General features: G+C 37.5%; 1 protein-coding gene and 1 long non-coding RNA gene across 2 annotated transcripts in view; one reads left to right on the top strand and one right to left on the bottom strand.

Annotated features, from left to right (window-relative positions):
- RTN1 (reticulon 1) overlaps positions 1-18930 on the top strand; it is a 227166-nt gene that overhangs the window by 182143 nt on the left and 26093 nt on the right. The window lies entirely within an intron of this gene.
- Positions 2445-14891, bottom strand: LOC109268392 (uncharacterized). Its single transcript, XR_002080626.2, has 2 exons — positions 14779-14891; positions 2445-2604 (listed from the first exon to the last, which is right to left on the bottom strand). It is a non-coding gene; the product is annotated as an uncharacterized LOC109268392 (long non-coding RNA).

Genomic DNA, 18930 nt, shown 5'->3' with positions numbered 1-18930 from the left:
AGGGAAGTCAAACTGTATCTGAGGGAGTGAGACTAGCGAATGGCTGAGCCAGAAATCTTTCTTCTGCCATTGCTGCATCTTAACCAGACTGGACTCACATCCCAAAGTCCAGAGAGAAAGCAAGGCTGACTTTGGAGACTCCCAGCATTTGCATATCCAACTGATCACTTCCTAATCACTATGGCATCAAGTTGTATGGTGTCCATTTCAAGAAAGAGAAAGGCAAGAACTAGAGGTCAGAAATGTAATATCTGAGCTTTCCTGTCTTCATTTTGTGGGCAGTAGCCAATGACTAGGCAAAACACACAATATCCTCTCCCTTCATTGAATTTGGAGCCCAAGTCCAGCTCCACAGAGGCTTGGAGCTGTCCTCCACCTTGGGATTGGCCTTTTTGGGTTTAGAAGCTTTAGACCCTTTGTTTGCCCAGCCCCTGGCTTCTCTGGTACAGACAGTGGGTGGTTGTTAGGAAATGTCAGTTGGCAGTAAAGTGCCCTGGATCACAGCCGGAGTTCTGAAGCAGGAGAAACCTAGGTCTGAACCTGATTCTGCCTCTGAGGGACTTTGGGGGTGGGATCAAGTTACCTAACCTAATCTGAGCCTCAGATTCCTCTCCCCTCTGCACCTTCCATCCCCATAAATGGAAGTATTAGCAGCCCTTCCTTATAAATTTGTTGTATTAAATGAGAGCACCCGTGTAAAACATTTAGCCCAGTGTTTGTCACTTGGTATATATGTTAATGAATGTGTGCTATTATTGGTATTACTCTTATTCTTCTGGGAGTGGAATGTTTCTCTGCTCTTTGATTTATGTACGAGTTATGCATAATCTTGATTCTGTGTTATCTGACAGTTGCAAAAGGAGGAATAAGAAGGACTTTTTTTCCCACAAACTCCTGATGGTTTGTCTTTAACAATGGTTAAAAATAGGAAGTAAGAATCCTCCACAAATCTGTATACTATATAAAGAAGGATGTGCAAAGAGGGGCAACTTTGACGTTGGGCATTGTCTCCTTTTCTTTTCAAAAATTTGACTCTTTGACATGTGTCTTTGCAGGACAAACATCTCTTTAAAAACTTAAATAACAGGAGCGCCTGGATTGCCCAGTTGGTTAGGCTTCCGACTTCAGCTCAGGTCGTGATCTCACCGGCTTGTGAGTTCAAGCCCCATGTCGAGCTTGGTGCTGACAGCTCAGAGCCTGGAGCCTGCTTCAGATTCTGTCCCCCTCCCTCTGTGCCCCTCCCCTGCTCATGCACTGTCTCTCTCTTAAATATAAATTTACATTTAAAAAACTAAAAATTAAAAAAAAAGTAAAAACTTAAATAGCAGCCTTCTCTCCACCCCATGTACACTTCCACGCGTATCAACCCCAGGCTGAGTCAGTATGTAGTGCTGCAGGCGTGGTAGGAGGAGGGGTGTGCATTCACTGTGCCAGCACTGCTGCTGGTTTTGTGGTGGCTTAGGCAGAAAAGTCCACATAAAGGATATTGTGCAAGCATAACTTGCCCAACTGGCCTGTATTTTAATGACAATCACTTAGGAAGACTTGGTTAATAACCATATTGATATTTAGGAGTATTCCAGGGAAACTACTTGATTACAGTCAACACCTTTTAACATGGCTCAAAATACCTTGCAAATGGGGCGCCTGGGTGGCTCGGTCGGTTAAGTGTCTGACTTCGGCTCAGGTCATGATCTCGCGGTCTGTGAGTTCGAGCCCCGCGTCGGGCTCTGGGCTGACAGCTCAGAGCCTGGAGCCTGTTTCGGATTCTCTGTCTCCCTCTCTCTCTGCCCCTCCCCTGCTCACGCACTGTCTCTCTGTGTCTCAAAAATAAATAAACATTAAAAAAAAAATTAAAAAAAAAAAAAAAACCTTGCAAATAGGGGCACCTGGGTGGCTCCGACAGTTAAGTGTCCAACTTCGGCTCGGGTCATGATCTCACAGTTCGTGGGTTTGAGCCCCGCATCAGGCTCTGTGCTGACAGTGTGGAGCCTGATTGGGATTCTCTCTCTTTCCCTCTCTGTCTGTCCCTCTCCCACTCGTGATTTCTCTCTCTCTCTCTCTCTCTCTCTCTCTCTCTCTCTCTCTCAAAAATAAATAAACTTAAAAAAATAGATTGCAAAAATACACTAGACATTATTTATGATAATTGGATGTCATTTACTTTCTTTGAGCATAATGACTTAGTATACACGCACTTATTCAGCCTATACCAGCACATATTTTTCATCCTCAAGCACATGAATGGGCTGAAAGACCACTGTCCTCCCAGGGAGCTGCTGAAACATGTGGTTGAAGGAGATTGATCAACACATGCCCGATCTCTTTTAACTTCAAGTTTTACATCAGATGTCAGTTTTGCTGAATTACTTTTAAGTCAGTATCTCTAACCTTCAAGGCTCTTAAAAACCATCATCAGTTAGGTTAAAGGAAAAATAAGAACATAATTGGAGCACGGCTCTATATTTTATACCACAAAAGTAAGTCTATGCTAAGAACACTGAAGTTGATTGAAGAAGTGTCTCCAAGTGTATTTCTGAGATCAGTAGACCTTTGAGAAGTAGATCTGTGTATCTCTTCAGTTAACCAACTTCAGGAGCATTCCTGCAAAGGTCAACAACAACAACAGAGTCACTATTATAAGCATCTTTTAAAATTCACCTCACATGAGTTTTTTGCCCGGGACCTGCCGTGGCTATTCTGAAAGAAAGAATACCTCTTTGGTCCCTAAAACTTCTAGACTTACTATAACACAGATACCACCCAACACGTTAGAGGTTACATGATTGTTAGGTTAGCTAAGGGAGAAGAGATGGTCACATTTTAGGAAGCATATTGTTTCAGTCTTTGTGGTTTTATTCCTTTGAGCTCCTATGGCTGTGTGCTACAGAACTTTGCAGTGGGTTTTTTCTAGTACCTATTCCCCCACAATAATCAATTATTCTTGTGCTTTGTCTATTTTTTCCCTAACACAGAGCCCTCCTCTGAAATTCCAAACCTTAAGCAGTGAGACTCCGGTTTTGTGGATCCAGGTTGCCTCTTGCTGAGAAAAACTTTCAGTGCTGCCCCAGCAGCTTCCTAGGCTAGTATTTTTAAAAATTCCCTTCTAGATATGTTAGGGGTGGTTTGAAAAGCTGTAACTGTTCGCAAAAACTTACTGCTGTGCTGTAAATGTTTAATGGCATCTTTTTTTTAATCTAGTTTCTGGTCTTTGTTCATTAATGCATGTTCAGCAGAGGGAAACTTTTTGTGTGTGGTGACTTTATACTAATAAGGTACTTTTGCAAAATCATCAGAATCTCCCTCTATGACATATAGTTAATTGAAAATGTTTATTTTACATTGATGTACAAGGCAAATTTTTTGCAATAGCAACCCATTTATTTAGTTATTCTGTTTTCTGTAGCTTTCTGTCAAACTGGTCCATGATGACCTTCAAAGAGCATAGTTGAAAATGCTAACTCATTCATGGTAAGAGGAAAGTGCAGAAAATGGAGAGACTGGAGAAAGTGCAGAAAATGGAGAAGGTTTTGTTCCTCCTCACTGAAACAAGGAGTCCATATAATAAAGTCTCTATGTAAAGAAAAAAAAACCCACAACACTGTTAAGTAACCCTTTTATAGAACCTCAGTCAGTGATTTGTCAGTAGGAATGCTTCTGGCTGCAAGTGACAGAAAAATCCGAATTAGTATCAGTGTGAACCATAAGGACACTGGGTGTGCACTTACTAAGAAGCTTAGAAGTAGGAGATTCCAGAGACACTGATGGCACAACACATCCACAATATTAGGGCACTATACTCTTGACAGTTATTATGGCCTTCTCCTCATGATCACAAGATCGCTGCAACAGTTCCAAGCATCACATCCTCAAAGAAAGCTGGGGGAAGCCAGAGTGAGAAAAGAGTTCTACCTGCTTTTTAATGAGGAAAACAATCTTTCCCAGAAGCCCTCCAGCAGATTTTTCCTTTATATCTCATTGGCTAAAACCTGGCCTTATTGCCACTGCTATGTGCAAGGCATTCTGGAAAAGCTATTTTGTGTGTGTGTGCATGATAACATTATTTTTTTAACTTGTTTTATTATTTTTTTTAAATTTACATCCAAATTAGTTAGCATATAGCGCAACAATGGTTTCAGGAGTAGATTCCTTAGTGCCCCTTCCCCATTTAGCCCATCCCCTCCTGCCACAACCCCTCCAGTAACCCTCGGTTTGTTCTCCATATTTATGAATCTCTTCTGTTTTGTCCCCCTCCCTGTTTTTATATTATGTTTGTTTCCCTTCCCTTATGTTCATCTGTTTTGTCTCTTAAAGTCCTCATATGAGTGAAGTCATGTGATTTTTGTCTTTCTATGACTGACTAATTTCACTTAGCATAATACCCTCCAGTTCCATCCACGTAGTTGCAAATGGCAAGATTTCATTCTTTTTGATTGCTGAGTAATACTCTATTGTATATATATACCACACTTTCTTTATCCATTCATCCATCAATGGACATTTGGGCTCTTTCCATACTTTGGCTATTGTTGATAGTGCTGCTATAAACATGGGGGTGCATGTGTCCCTTCAAAACAGCACACCTGTATCCCTTGGATAAATGCCTAGGAATACAATTGCTGGGTTGTAGGGTAGTTCTGTTTTTAGTTTCTTGAGGAACCTCCATACTGCTTTCCAGAGTGGCCGCACCAGCTTGCATTCCCGTGCATGATAACATTATTATATATACAGTTAGCCACTGACCAACAGGTAGCAAGAAAAGAAAAATAAAATCTGGAGCCACCCATAGTTAGAGGGCAGGGATGTACAAAAAGCAAATCTGAACAACCGAATCCCTAGTAAAGAAAAAAAATCTGCAAATACAGTCATGCCCCAGGTCTGGTGGAAATGTGTAGACTGGAGAAACCAATTCAAGTTATGTCCAACAATAGAAATTCTAAGACATGTGATGGGAAGAGAGGACCAGGAAAGGGACAGCAATAAACTCAGGTTGTCAAGGAACTCCAGACAGCGATTTTGGCTGGAGCCAGAGTTGTGTTGTCAGTAGAGGCTGAGACAGAACAAGGCTGGCTTGGAGGGTGGGCCGAGTAGCAATCCAAGCTGCCATGCAAAGTTGCCAGGTTGTGCCCTTTGTAAGAATGCCTGGCCAACATGGCGAATGAGGCTCGATTCCAGCTCACACTCTGTTCACCAGGCCTCATGCCGAGATGCAGCATCGTAGCCATCTGGAGGAGGAATCTTTTTTTTAAAGCATATATAATCTCTTTTTTTTAATTCTAGTATAGTTAACATACAGTATTGTATTAACTTCAAGTGTACAATACAGTGATTAAACAATTCTATACATTACTCAATACTCATCATGACAAATACACTCTTTTTTTAAAGTTTAAATTCAAGTTAACATACAGTGGAGTATTGGTTTCAGGAGTAGAACCCAGTGATTCATGACTTGTATATAACACCCAGTGCTCATCACAAGTGCTCTCTTTTTTTTTTTTTTTTTTTTAATTTTTTTTTAACGTTTATTTATTTTTGAGACAGAGAGAGAGACAGAGCATGAACGGGGGAGGGGCAGAGAGAGAGGGAGACACAGAATCGGAAGCAGGCTCCAGGCTCTGAGCCATCAGCCCAGAGCCCGACGTGGGGTTCGAACTCACGGACCGCGAGATCATGACCTGAGCTGAAGTCGGATGCTTAACCGACTGAGCCACCCAGGCGCCCCCACAAGTGCTCTCTTTAATGCCCATCACCCATTTAGCCCACCCCCCATCAGCCTCCCCTCTAGCAACCCTCAGCTCATTCTCTGTATTTAAGATTCTCTTATGGTTTGCCTCCCTCTCTGTTTTTCTTATTTTTCCTTCCCTTCCTCTATGTTCATCTGTTGTGTTTCTTAAATTCCATGTATGAGTGAAATCATACGATATTTGTCTTTCTCTTACTATTTTGCTTAGCGTAATACACTCTAGTTCCATCCATGTTGTTGCAAATGGCAAGATTTCATTCTTTTTGGTTGCCAAGTAATATTCCATTGTGGATATATGGTTGCATGTGCCCCTTCGAATCAGCATTTTGGTATCCTTTGAATAGATATCTATTAGTGTCATTGCTGGATCATAGGGTAATTCTATTATTAAGTTTTTGAGGAATCTCGATACCTTTTTTCAGAGTAGCTGCACCAATTTGCATTCCCACCAACAGTGCAAAAGTGTTCCCCTTTCTCCACATCCTTGCCAACATCTGTTTTTTTCCTGAGTTGTTAATGTTAGCCATTCTGATAAGTGTGAGGTGGTATCTCATTGTGGTTTTGATTTGTATTTCCCTGATGAGGAGTGATGTTGAGTATCTTTTCATGTGTCTGTTAGCCATCTGGATGTCTTCTTTGGAAAAGTGTCTATTCATGTCTTCTGCCCATTTCTGCCCAGTGGTCTTCTGCCCACTGGATTATTTGGTTTTGGGTGTTGAGTTTGACAAATTCTTTATAGATTTTGGATACTAACTCTTTATCCAATATGTCATTTGCAGATATTTTCTCCCATTCTGTTGGCTGCCTTTTAGTTTTGCTGTTTCCTTCACTGTGGAGAAGCTTTTTATCTTGGTGAGGTCCCAATAGTTCATTTTTAAGTGTACTCTTCATCTATTTTAAGTGTACTCATCATCTATTTCACCCATCCTGCCACCTCCCTTCCAGTCACCATCAGTTTGTTCTCTGTAGTTAAGAGTCCTTTTTTTGATTTGTCTCTTTTTTTTTCTTTGCTTGTTAGTTTTGTTTCTTAAATTACATATATAAATGAAATCATGTGGTATTTGTCTTTCTCTGATTAACTTATTTCACTTAGCATTATATTCTCTAGATCCATCCCTGTTGTTGCAAATGACAAGATTTCATTCTTTTTTATGACTTAATAATATTCCGTTGTATATGTATACACCACATCTCCATCCATTCATCTATCAGTGCATACTTGGGCTGCTTCCATATCTTGGCCTTATAAATAATGCTACAATAAACATAGGAGCACATATATGTTTTTGAATTAATGTTTTTGTATTCTTTGGGTAAATACCCAGTTGTGGAATTACTGGATCATATGGTAATTCTATTTTTAGAGGACCATCCATACTGTTTTCCACAGGCTGCACTAGTTTGCATTTCCACCAACAGTGCATAAGGTTCCTTTTTATCCACATCCTTGCCAACACTTGGCGTTTCTTGTGTGTGTGTTTTTTTAAGTTTTATTTATTTATTTTAAAGTAATCTCTACACTCAATGTGAGGCTCAAGTCACATGCTCTTCTGACCAAGCCAGCCAAGCATCACTGTTTCTTGTTTGTTTGTTTTTTTAATTTTAACTATTCTAACAGGTATGAGGTAATACTGTTTTTTCACTCTCTTGACAGTATCCTTTGATGCACAAAAGTGGTTTTTTCCTAAGTCAAAAAAACTTGTTCAAAATTTGAATTTATCTGTTTTCTTTTGTTCCTTGGGCATTAAAAACCTCTGCTCAATCCAAGGTTGTGACAATTTATGCCTGTTTTCTTCTAAGAGATTTCTAGTTTTATCTCTTACATTAAGTCTTGAATCTATTATGAGTTAATTTTTGTATATGATGTAAGTTAGGGGTCCAGCTTTGTTCTTTTGTATAGCAAGTTGTCCCAGCGCTATTGTTGAAAATATTGTTCTTATCCCCATTGCATGGTCTTGGCACACTTAATCAATTGACTATATATATAAGGGTTTATTTCTGGACTCTCAATTTTATTTCATTGACCTACATGTCTAGCCTTATGCCAGTACCACAGTGTCATAATCAGTGTAGCTTTGTAGTAGGTTTTGAAATCAGGATGTGTGAGACCCACAACTCTGTTCTGTTTCAAGATTGTGTTGTATGTTATGGGTTCCTTGCATTTCCATATGAATTTTAGGATCAATTTGTTGATTTCTGAAAGAAAAAAAAACTTAGCTTGGATTTTGACAGTTTATATTAAATCTGTAGATTAATTTGGGGAATATTGCCATCTTAACAATATTAAGCCTTTTGATCTATGAGCAAAAATGTCTCTCCGTTTAATTAAGTCTTCTTTAATTTCATTCAACAATGTTTTATAGTTTTCAAGTATAAACTTTACACTTCTTCTGTTCAAATTATTCCTAAGTATTTTTTTATGCTATTGTAAATGTAACTGTTTTCTTAACCTTATCTTTGTTGCTCACTGCTAGTGTGTAGAAATGCAGTTTCTTTTTAAATATTTATTTATTTTTTAAAGAGAGAAAGTCCAACCAGGGGAGGGGCAGAGAAAGGGAGGGAGACAGAGAGTCCAAAGCAGCTCCAAGCTGCCAGCACAGAGCCCAATGCAGAGCTTGAACCCATGAACTGAGAGATCATGACCTGAGCTGAAATCAGATGCTTAACTGACTGAGCCACCCGGGCTCTCCTTGTGGAGATAGTTTTACTTCATTTCCAATCTGGATAGTTTTACTTCATTTCCAATTTTCTTTCTTTTCCTTGTTATATTCTAGAATCTCCAGTGCAATACTGAATAGAAATTGTCAGAGCAAACTTCCTTGTCTTGTTCCAGATCTTAGGGGGAAAGCTTTCAATCTTTTGCCATTAAGTTTCATGTTAGCTATGAGTTTTTTCGAGATTCCTTTTTAGCAGATTAAGGAAGTTTCCTTCTTTTCCTAGTTTCTTGGGTGTTTTTTATCATGAAAGGTGATCAATTTCTCAAATGTTTTTTCTGCATTGAGATGATCACGTGGGTCTTGTTCTTTATTCTATTAATATGATGTATTACATTGGTTGGTGTTTTACACTGGCTTAAATTTCACTGAGTTGTGATGTATCCTTTCTATATATTGCTGGTTTCAGTTTGGCAGTATTTTATTGAGGAATTTTGCATCTGTATTCATAAGGAATATTGATCTGTAATTCTCTTTTCTTATAATACTCTTGTTGGGTTTTGGTATCAGGGTGGTAGTGACCTCATAGAGTGTGATGGAAAGTTTTCTCAATTCCTCTTCTTTTTGGAAGAGTTGTGAAGGATTGGTGTTAAGTATTCTTTAAATGTTTGGTAGATCCTCACTAGTGAAACCATCTGGGCCTGGGCGTTTCTTCATGGGAAGCTTTAATACTACTAATTCAATGTCTTTTCATTTCAATCTATTCATATTTTCTATCTCTTCTTGAGTCAGTTTTGGTAGTTTATGTTTTTCTAAAGATCTGTTCATTTTCAGCCAGGTTACCTAATTTGTTTGTCTGTAGTTATTCATAGTATTTCCCTAGAATCTTTTTAATTCTATAAGGTTGGCAGCAGTGTCCCCTCTTTCATTGCTGGTTATAGTAATTTGAGTCTTTGTTTTTTCTCAGTCATTCTAGCTAAAGGTTTGTCAATTTTGTTGATCCTTTTAAAGAACCAACTTTTGGCTTCATTGATTTTCTATAATTTTTCTATTTTATTAATTTCCACTCTCATCTCCATTACTTCTTCCATCTGCTTGCTTTGGGTTTAAGTTGTGTTTCTTTTCTGTTCTCTTAAGGCAGGAGTTTAGGTTACTCATTTCTTTTTTTTCTGTCCTGAGTGTTTACAGCTATACATGTCCCTCTAAGCATGTACATTACTTTGGCTGTACCCTCTGATTGTTTCATTTTCATGTATTTTGAAACATTTTTAAATTTCCCTTGTGATTTATTCTTTGACCCATTGTTTATTTACAAGTCTATTGATTAAATTTCACGGACTTGTGAATTTACAAATTTCCTTATTGATTGTTAATTTTATTCTAAGTGGTTGAAGAACACATTTTGTATGATTTCTATTCTTTTAAAATGTATTGAGTCTTGTTTTATGGTCTGTCATATAATTGAAGTGATGTGATCAGCCCCTCACCATAGCTGCTAAACAGACGAAGGGGTGAGCCCTTTCTGTGGGAAAATAGCATCAACTGCCTGTCTTTATAGTTCTTGAATACACAATATCTATTATGCTATAAAAAATTACTAGACATGTAAAAGAGGCAAGAACATGTGACTGAGAAACATAAAAAAGAGACAATGGGAATGGATCTAAAGAGTATAATGCTACATGAAATAAGTCAGAGAAAGACAGATACCATGTGACTTCATGCATATGGGGAATTTAAGAAGCAAACAAATGAGCAAAGAAAAAAAGAGATAAACCAAAAAACAGACTCTTAACTATAGAGAATAAACTGATGGTTACCAGAGGGAAGGTGGGTAAGGGGATGGCTAATATAGGTATAGGAGATTAAGAGTACACTTAGTATGATAAGCACTGAGTACTGTATAGAATTGTTGCATCACTATATTGTACACCTGAAATGAATATAACAATATGTATTAGCTATGCTGGAATTTAAAAAGACAGAAGACAATAGAAGCTGACCCATAGATGATCTGGATGCTGACATTAAATAAAATCTTTTAAACAACTATTATAAATATGTGAAAGAAAATGGATAAAAAGATGGAGAATTTCAACAGAGAAAGGGTATTTATAAAATTAAATTCAAGTGAGCTCTCGAGAACTGAAAAATAAAATTTCTGAAGTTAAAACTTAATTAGATACATTTAATAGCTCTTTGGACACAGAAGAAGATAAAATTAGTGAACTCAGAGATAGCTCAATAGGAAAAATCCAAAATGGTGAAAAAACTGAATAAAAATATGAAAAGAAGAGAGTATAAGAAACTTGTCAGAAGGGCTAACCTATGAATAATAGGATTTGTAGGAAAGAAGAGAGAAAATGAGGCAGAAGGGATACTTGAAGAAATATGGCTGACATTTTTTTTTCAAAATTGGTAAAAGGCATCAATCAGTATACAGATTTAAGAAGTTCAGTAGACACCATAGGAAATATGAACTTATCATAATCAAACTGCATAAAACCAAAGCTAAAGATACAAATTTTAAGAACAGCCATAAAAATGAGAAACATTATTTTCAAAGAAACAAGGAGATCAACTGCTGACTTTTCAACCAAAACTAGGAGTGATCAATGGTCAATAGGATTAATTCTTTAAATTGTTGAAAGAAAAAAAAAAAACAAAAAAACCTGCCAAATTAGAGCTCTTTAACCAGTGAAACTAACATTCAAAAATGAAAGTGAAATAAAGTAAGAAAAACAAAACTGAGAGAATCGGTTGCCATGACCAGAACTGAAAGATAGTAAAGAAAATTCTTTGGACTGAAATAAAATGATCCCAGATGGAAATATAGTAATGCAGGATGAGATGAAGAACACTGAAAAAGGTATATATGTTAGAAGATGTAAAATACTATTGACTTTTTTAGAACAACAAAAATTATTACATTGTTTGGTATTTATAACATGATAACCTGAGCTTAAAAGTGGCAGGCAGTAATTGGAGTTTACACTTGTAAAATTATTTTATTGCATAGGAAATTGTAAAAGTACTATATAAGATAGACTCCAGTAAGTTAAGGATGAACATTATCACTGTAAGCTAATCACCAAAGTATTTAAAAAGTATAACTAGAAAATTATTGTAGCAAATAAATGGATTAATTAATAAAAACTAGGCTTGATTATTTTGAAAGAAGGCAAGAAAGGAGAAATAAAGGAGCAAGGAAAAGATCGTGATAAATAAGAAATAAATAGCAGATTGATGGACTTAAATCCAACAATATCAAAGATTACATTAAATGTAAATTGACTTAACACTGAATTTAAAAAAACAAAGATTACTATCCTGAATTAAAAATAAGACCCAAGGGGTGCCTGGGTGGCTCAGTCGGCTAAGCGTCTGACTTTGCCTCAGGTCATGATCTTGCAGATCATGAGTTCGAGCCCCGCATGGGGCTCTGTGCTAACAGCTCAGAGCCTGGAGCCTGCTTGGGATTCTGTTTTTCCCCCCTCTCTCTGCTCCTCCCCTGCTCAATGTCTGTCTCTTTCTCTCTCAAATAAATAAATAAACATTAAAAAATAAAAAATGCCCAAGAATATACTGTCTTTAAGAAAATAAAAAGATACAGATAGTTTGAAAATGGAGGACAGAAAAAGACATATCATACAAGCACCAACCAAAAGAAAGCTGTTGTGTATATATCTATATCAGCCAAACTACACTTGAAGTCAAGGAGTATTACTAGAGATAAAGAGGAACATTTCATAATATGATAAACAGGTTAACTCAACAGTAAGACGTGATAATTCTAAATTTATAAGTGCTCAATATATATAAAGATTTATATATATTTATAGCATTTATTATGTAAAGTTATGTATATATAGAGAGAATTGAAAGGAAAATAGATCAATCAACATGAAAGTTAGATGTTGTTATATACTTACTTCAATATCTGGCAGACATACAGCTAAAAAATTAGTAGGAAGATAGATTATTTGAATAATGCTATTAACCACTATGACCAAACTACATTTATAGAACACTCTTAACATTTCAGAATATACATCCATGTCCACTTAACACATGTATCAAAATAGATCATATTCCAGGCTCTAGTGCAAGTTTCAAGAAATTTTCAATGGATTAAAATTGTACAGAGTTTGTTGTCTGACTACAGATGAATTAAACTGAAAATAAACAATAGGATAATTACAACAATCATCCAAAGTTTATAATTCTATATAATTAATGGACAAAAGGAAAAAAGTCACAGACGACTGTTAGAAAGTATTTTGAACTGGACAAATAGCATGAATATAATGTTTCAAAACTTGTAGGATGCAGTTAAAACAGTACTTAGAGGGAATTTTATACTTTTAAGTGAATATGAATATATTAGCAAAGAAGAAAGGCTGAAAATAATCTAAGCCTCTATCTTGTGGAGGTAAGAAAAGAAAAACAAAAGTAAAAGAAGGAAATAATAATTATAAAAATAGGAGTACAATGAAATAGCATATACAAAGATATACAAAAGAAAAAAAAATTATTCTTTGAAATTCATTCATAATATTGATCGACCTCCAATAAGATGATCAAGAAATGAGAGAAAAATAAAACTTAGCAATATCATAAATGAAAAAGTAGACATGGCTATAGCCTCTCAGATTATTACAATCATAACATTATGATATTATGAATAATTTATACCAATAAATTTGACAATATATTTTAAATGAATGAATTGATTTGAGGAAAATAAAAATTACTAAAACTGACACAAGCAGAAGTTAAAAATTAGAATAATCCAGTATCTACTAAGGAAATCTATAATTAAAAAGCATCTCACAGGGGTGCCTGGGTGGCTCAGTCGGTTAAGCGGCCAACTTCAGCTCAGGTCACGATCTCACGGTCTGTGAGTTCGAGCCCCGCGTCGGGCTGTGTGCTGACAGCTCAGAGCCTGGAGCCTGCTTCCGATTCTGTGTCTCCCTCTCTCTCTGCCCCTCCCCCGTTCATGCTCTGTCTCTCTCTGTCTCAAAAATAAATAAACGTTAAAAAAAAAAAATTAAAAAAAAAAAAAAAGCATCTCACAAAAAAACCCTCCAGGTCTAGATGGGTTCACTGGTGAATTCTTCCAAACATTCCAAAAAGAAATAATACCACCTTACATAAACTCTTTTAGAAAATATGGGAGGGAGTAACACTCTTCAGCTTCTTTTGTGAGGCCAGCATAAGAAGGATATTACAAAAACTCAAGAAGGATATTACAAGAAAAGAAAGGTAGAGGATAGAGCTCATGAATATATATAGGAAAAGTCTACACAAATCATTAGAAAATTGAATCCAAATTGAGTAGCAATATGTAAAAAGAATGTCACATCAGAGCCATATGGGGTATATCCTAGGAATGCAAGGTTGGTTTAACATTCAAAATGCTATCTGTTTTATTTATGTATTAGCTGAATTAAGGACAAAAATCTCTGATCATTTCAGTAACTTCAGTAGAAGCATTTGATAGGATTCAATACCTGTTCAAGACAAAAACTGAAAAAAAACTAGGGATAGAAGGAACTTGCCTTAATCTGATAAAAGACAGCTAAAATATTCACAGCCAACATCATATTTAATGTAAAATTCTGAGCACACTTTTCCCCTAAATTCAAGAGTAAAACAGAGAATATATAACCTTTACCACTTCTACATAACATTGTATGTGAAAGTCCTAGACAGCGCAGTAAGTCAAAGTAAAGAGTTAAAAGTATAAAGATAGGAAGGGAAGAAATAACACCATATTTGTTCAGAGAGAATATGATTATGTACATAGAAAATTCAAGAGAATACACAATTAGAATTAATACGAGTTTAGCAAAATCACTATGCAAAAATTTATTAACCTGATGTAGTTCTTTACATTACTGTGTCAGTATGTTTTAGGATTTTCTTTTTATAAACATCCTTAAACTAGATTTTTTTCATCTAATCTGAGAGTTTCCATCTTTTTAGCTGGCATTATTTGGATATATTTAGATACCTTCTAATACTTTATTTTATGCTTTCTATTTACCAGTTCTTCTTTGTTTCTCATGGTTTCCTTTCCTGACCTCAATGTGATTTAATATATTGATTGCCTTGTTTATACCTTTTACTCATTTAGTAGTTATATGTTTTAGTTATTTCTAGTGGTGACCCTTAAATATTTAACACACAAATTTGACTTTTCATAGTCTAAAATTAAGGTCTCAAAGAAAATTTAAAGATCTCTACTGTCCTCCTGAATAGTACTAGAAAGTTAGGATGCTTTCACTTTCATCACTCCTTCCTACCTTATGTTCTATTTTTTGTCTACTACTTTAATTTCACCTTTCTTTTATAAACCCCCAAATTAGCCATTACCAGTTTTTACACGTAGCATTCTTTCATGCATTTCGCTTCTTCTAAGTTCAGTTTTCTTCTTCCAGAAGAATGAACGTTGGTAGCTTTTTCTGCAGGGCTTGCAGTTGGGAAATTCATTTCTTACATAGTTGAAAATGCCTGTGGTAGTCTTGCTGGGTACAAAATTCTAGATGACAGTTATTTCCCCCCCACTCCTTTGAGGACATTATTCTGTTGTCTTCTGGCTTCAGTTAATTAACAGACTGCAGCTGGCCCAACAGTTTCTCTGAGACAAGGTATCTTTTACTTATGCCTGCTTTTAGGATTTTCTCTTGTCTTTGATGCCCTGCAGTTTCACTATGATGTGGGTCAGGGTATCGATTTTTTCTTGTCTTGCTCAGTGCTATAATGTGTGGCTTTTATCAATTCTGGGAAATCTTAAGCCAAATTTGGATAAATTATTCAACTTCTCAAGGTGTTATTCCTCCCCTTGAAACTCTGCAATGTTTCCTTCATTTTCTGACAGTATTATTCCTTGAATCTGTCTCACTGTCCCTTGCACCTGTCCATGATTCAGTTTCCATATCTGTCTGCTCAAACTGGTGATCCTCTTTTTTTCATAACTCAACCTAATTATCATCTATTCTCTGAAGCTTTTCCTGAAACCTCTTCTTCCCCCAGTCACTGTGTATCCACTCTTTCCTGCTCATACATCTATCAGTTGATTGCATTTACCTATTTACGTGTAAATCTCCCCCTACTAAACTCAAGTTTCTAGTGGGTAGCTCTCTTTGTATTTACAATGACAGGCACTTAGTATGGACTGTGTAAATGTTTGGAGATTGGATGAATGAATGAATCAAGAAAATGAATGTAAACACTATCTACCTCTTAGGGGTCCTGTAACAACTAAATATATACCATATGAGAAAGCACCTGGCAAATAACAAGTGCTAATCTGTTGTTTGAACTGAATGCAATTCATGCATTATTTTGGTACCGTGGGTTATGTACCAAATTGGTTGTTACTTTAAATTTCCTTATTCCATATGGCATAAAGCAGAGTTCTTAGTGTTCTTTGATCATAATGAAGTACTTTTTTGGTTTTGTGCCTTTCCTTCCAATTGCTATACTTCTCAAAGCATTAACACACACACACACACACACACACACACACACACACACACACACACTATACAAGGAGTTCTATGAGCTTCATATAGTTTACCAGCTATTACATTCTGTCCTGAAAACTCAGTGCATTTATAAATGCTACTCTCCCATATAGCTTAATGGCTTTCTCCTTCTCTCTCCTTTAGTGTCTGCCCTAATTTTACCTTATGAGGTAGGCCTTTGCTAACTCTCCTCATAAAATAGAAAACTTCTACCCCACTCCCATTCTCGATCCCCTTTACCTGCTTTATTTCCCTCTGTACACTTGTCCACAAGTGAAATATATATTTACCTCTTTTATTATTAGCTGCCCATCCCACACGTAGTAGCATATAAACCTCCTAAAAGTAGCAATTTTGCTTTATGCCTAGAACAGTGTCTGGAATACAATAGGTGCTGAATAATATTTATCGAATAAATGTATCAGCGTAGGTGCCACTGATTCTCATCGGTAAAATCCTAGGGCTACAAAAACAGACACCATGCAGCCATTCTGAGCATTGTAGTCTTCAACACTTCTCTTGATCTGGGATGCGATTTCAAAACTTGACTATTTTGTTTTTCCTTAGAACTGAATGCCTACAGCATGATTTCATCCTGAAAACTAAAGAAATCACTTCCTCTCCTGGCAGGCACCTAAACCAAGTTCTGAGCTGGCTGTGTACAAAGCCCGTCTGTTCTCTCCTGGTTTAAAGACAGTGGCCGTTCCTGCCCACATTTAGCAAGCTTGATTTTGCTTTCTGTTTTCTTTCACCCCTCAAGGAAAATTTACATATCTTTTCTACCCATTTTATCATTTTGATCTTGGCAAGAGCTTTCAATTCATACTGTGTGGGTACTTGTGCAGAGGAAGTACCCACTTACAGTGTCTACAAGAAATAAATTATTATTTCACAAAAACAAAGATCTAAAGCTGTAATTCATCTGTATGAGAGGAAGGTCGGAAAGTGATAAAGGTGATAACTTGCCGAAGGCCACATAACTAACCTTTGCAACATAAGTGGGTCTAATGCCCACATCCTCCAATTCTCAGTCAAGTTCTTCATACTTTTCTGCCTGACTTTTCTTTAATAAGTTCATTCCTGTTTCACCTACTACCTCTGCCCCTCAATTCTTATTTCATTTGTGTGTATCTCTGTGGCATCAGATGCCTCACCTCAACCTTCAGCTGTCAAACTGCTATCTTGATTTTTTGGGTGTCATCAAGCTTCCGTCTTCACATTCAGCATGACTACACACAATGTGGCCTTTCAGCTAAGCTGACATTCCAAGGTCAACTCTGTAGCCAATGGAAACCCATGGCCCAAGAAGTCTGACACCCTCCCCTTCACTTGTGGGAGAGCTTGCCTCTGCCTGCTTTCCCTCACCGGGGATGTTGCTGCCCTCAGCTTGCTGAACCATACAGTCAGATTACCAATGAACAGTGGCTCTGGTAACTCAGTGGACACTTAATACTCGCCACTAAAGGTAACTGGTGGGGGGCACCTTCTGGACTTAGGTCTGAAGACTGGGGCTATCATTGGACTGGCAGTGCCTCCTAGTGGCCAAGGCTCCAAAGGGTTCCAACAGAAAAGTGGCCAGTGTGGCAGCAGCCCACAATGGCAACCCCTTTCTTCTCCTTCCTCTGAGTCTTGTCCCCCAACCTGTTTTTAGTTCGTCCAGCCTTGCCTCATACAGTGAGCATTCACTGCTGGTCAAATCATCCAGTACCTGTCTTTTCAGTATTTTGCTGACTGAATTCCCAAACATGACCGTGATGTTGAAAAAAAAAATTGGGAGGGGGCATGGAAATAGAAATATTACAAAGTCACCACTGTCACTGGAGCAGGTCAATTTGAAAAGTGCTTTGTAATAACTTTTTTCCTTCCTGTAAGCTCCGTGGTAGCTCTGACACTCCTCCTCTTGTAGGAGACTTCAGCTGCCCAGGAGTGCCAAATCATCCTCCCGATCTCATTCTTATTAAGCTTCATGAGTAGTTTCAGTTATGTTACAGAGATACGGAGAGAGGCTCGGTTTCTCTGGAAGCTCGCATCCTAAAAAGAATACGCATCATCTCAAAGATCCCATTTTAAAGTGTATAATCTTCATAAAATGAAAGATAAATCATATCTACAGCATAACCTTGAGACTCCTGTCTTTAAGTCCTCGCTGGTACAGGATGTGCAAATGTAGATTTGGGTCTGGCAAGGAATGTCTCTGGGAACTGTGGAAGAATCGTGAAGGCTCCATTTGTCCCCAAGGGAGAGAGAGGAATCCTGTGTCATGGATAATGCCATGCCACAACAAATAAAATGGGAACTCTTCCTTCTGTATGCCCCTGTGGTTCCCAAGGTGCCCTCTGTCCCCATGTTATGTTTTGTCTCCTCAAGGGTTCCTTCCACCAGGACTGTCTTTCCCCAGATAATGCCCAAATTCAAGGCCTTCCTCTATGCCATCTCTCTTTTCTTCATCAAAATGTACCTATCCCCTGTCCATTCTCTCAAAGCCTTGGTGTTTAATCTGATGAAGTATTTCATGGTAGGGTTTAAATAGTAGGACACCTCCCATTGGCATCTGCATTGTGACTGGGGACTTGAATTTTGATTCACTGGGATTGGAAACCAGCTTTGTATCTCCCAAATGATACACACTGCCCACCTCCATCTCCCCCCAACACTCAATCCCAAAGATGATGTTGTTGAGGCAGAATGCCCTTTTCTTCCCTGGCTTCTTTCTGGTGCCCCCACAACTGACCTCTCTTGGAATATCAGTGCAGTGACAAATAACTCCATGTGGGGAAGTCCAAAGGCTTTGAACCAGAGCCTACAGGCACCACATTCTGACTGATATGTATTCGTTCAAACCACAAACTGAGCTGGAGAAGAGGGGCAACAGGAGAAATACACAAGACCTACTGAGCAGCAGGATTTCTTTACTGATTGTGGCTTGCCAACAAAGGTTTTGGATAGCCGTGGAATATTCCAGAAAGAGGAAAAGATCTGGCGATTGCTTGGAAGATGC

The sequence above is a fragment of the Panthera pardus genome, unplaced genomic scaffold (genome assembly GCF_024362965.1).
Source record: "Panthera pardus isolate Hobbes unplaced genomic scaffold, ASM2436296v1 HiC_scaffold_24, whole genome shotgun sequence".
In the NCBI taxonomy this organism is placed as follows: domain Eukaryota; kingdom Metazoa; phylum Chordata; class Mammalia; order Carnivora; family Felidae; genus Panthera; species Panthera pardus.
Note: the sequence above shows the minus strand (reverse complement) of the source record. Positions and strands in the feature narration are given on the sequence as shown.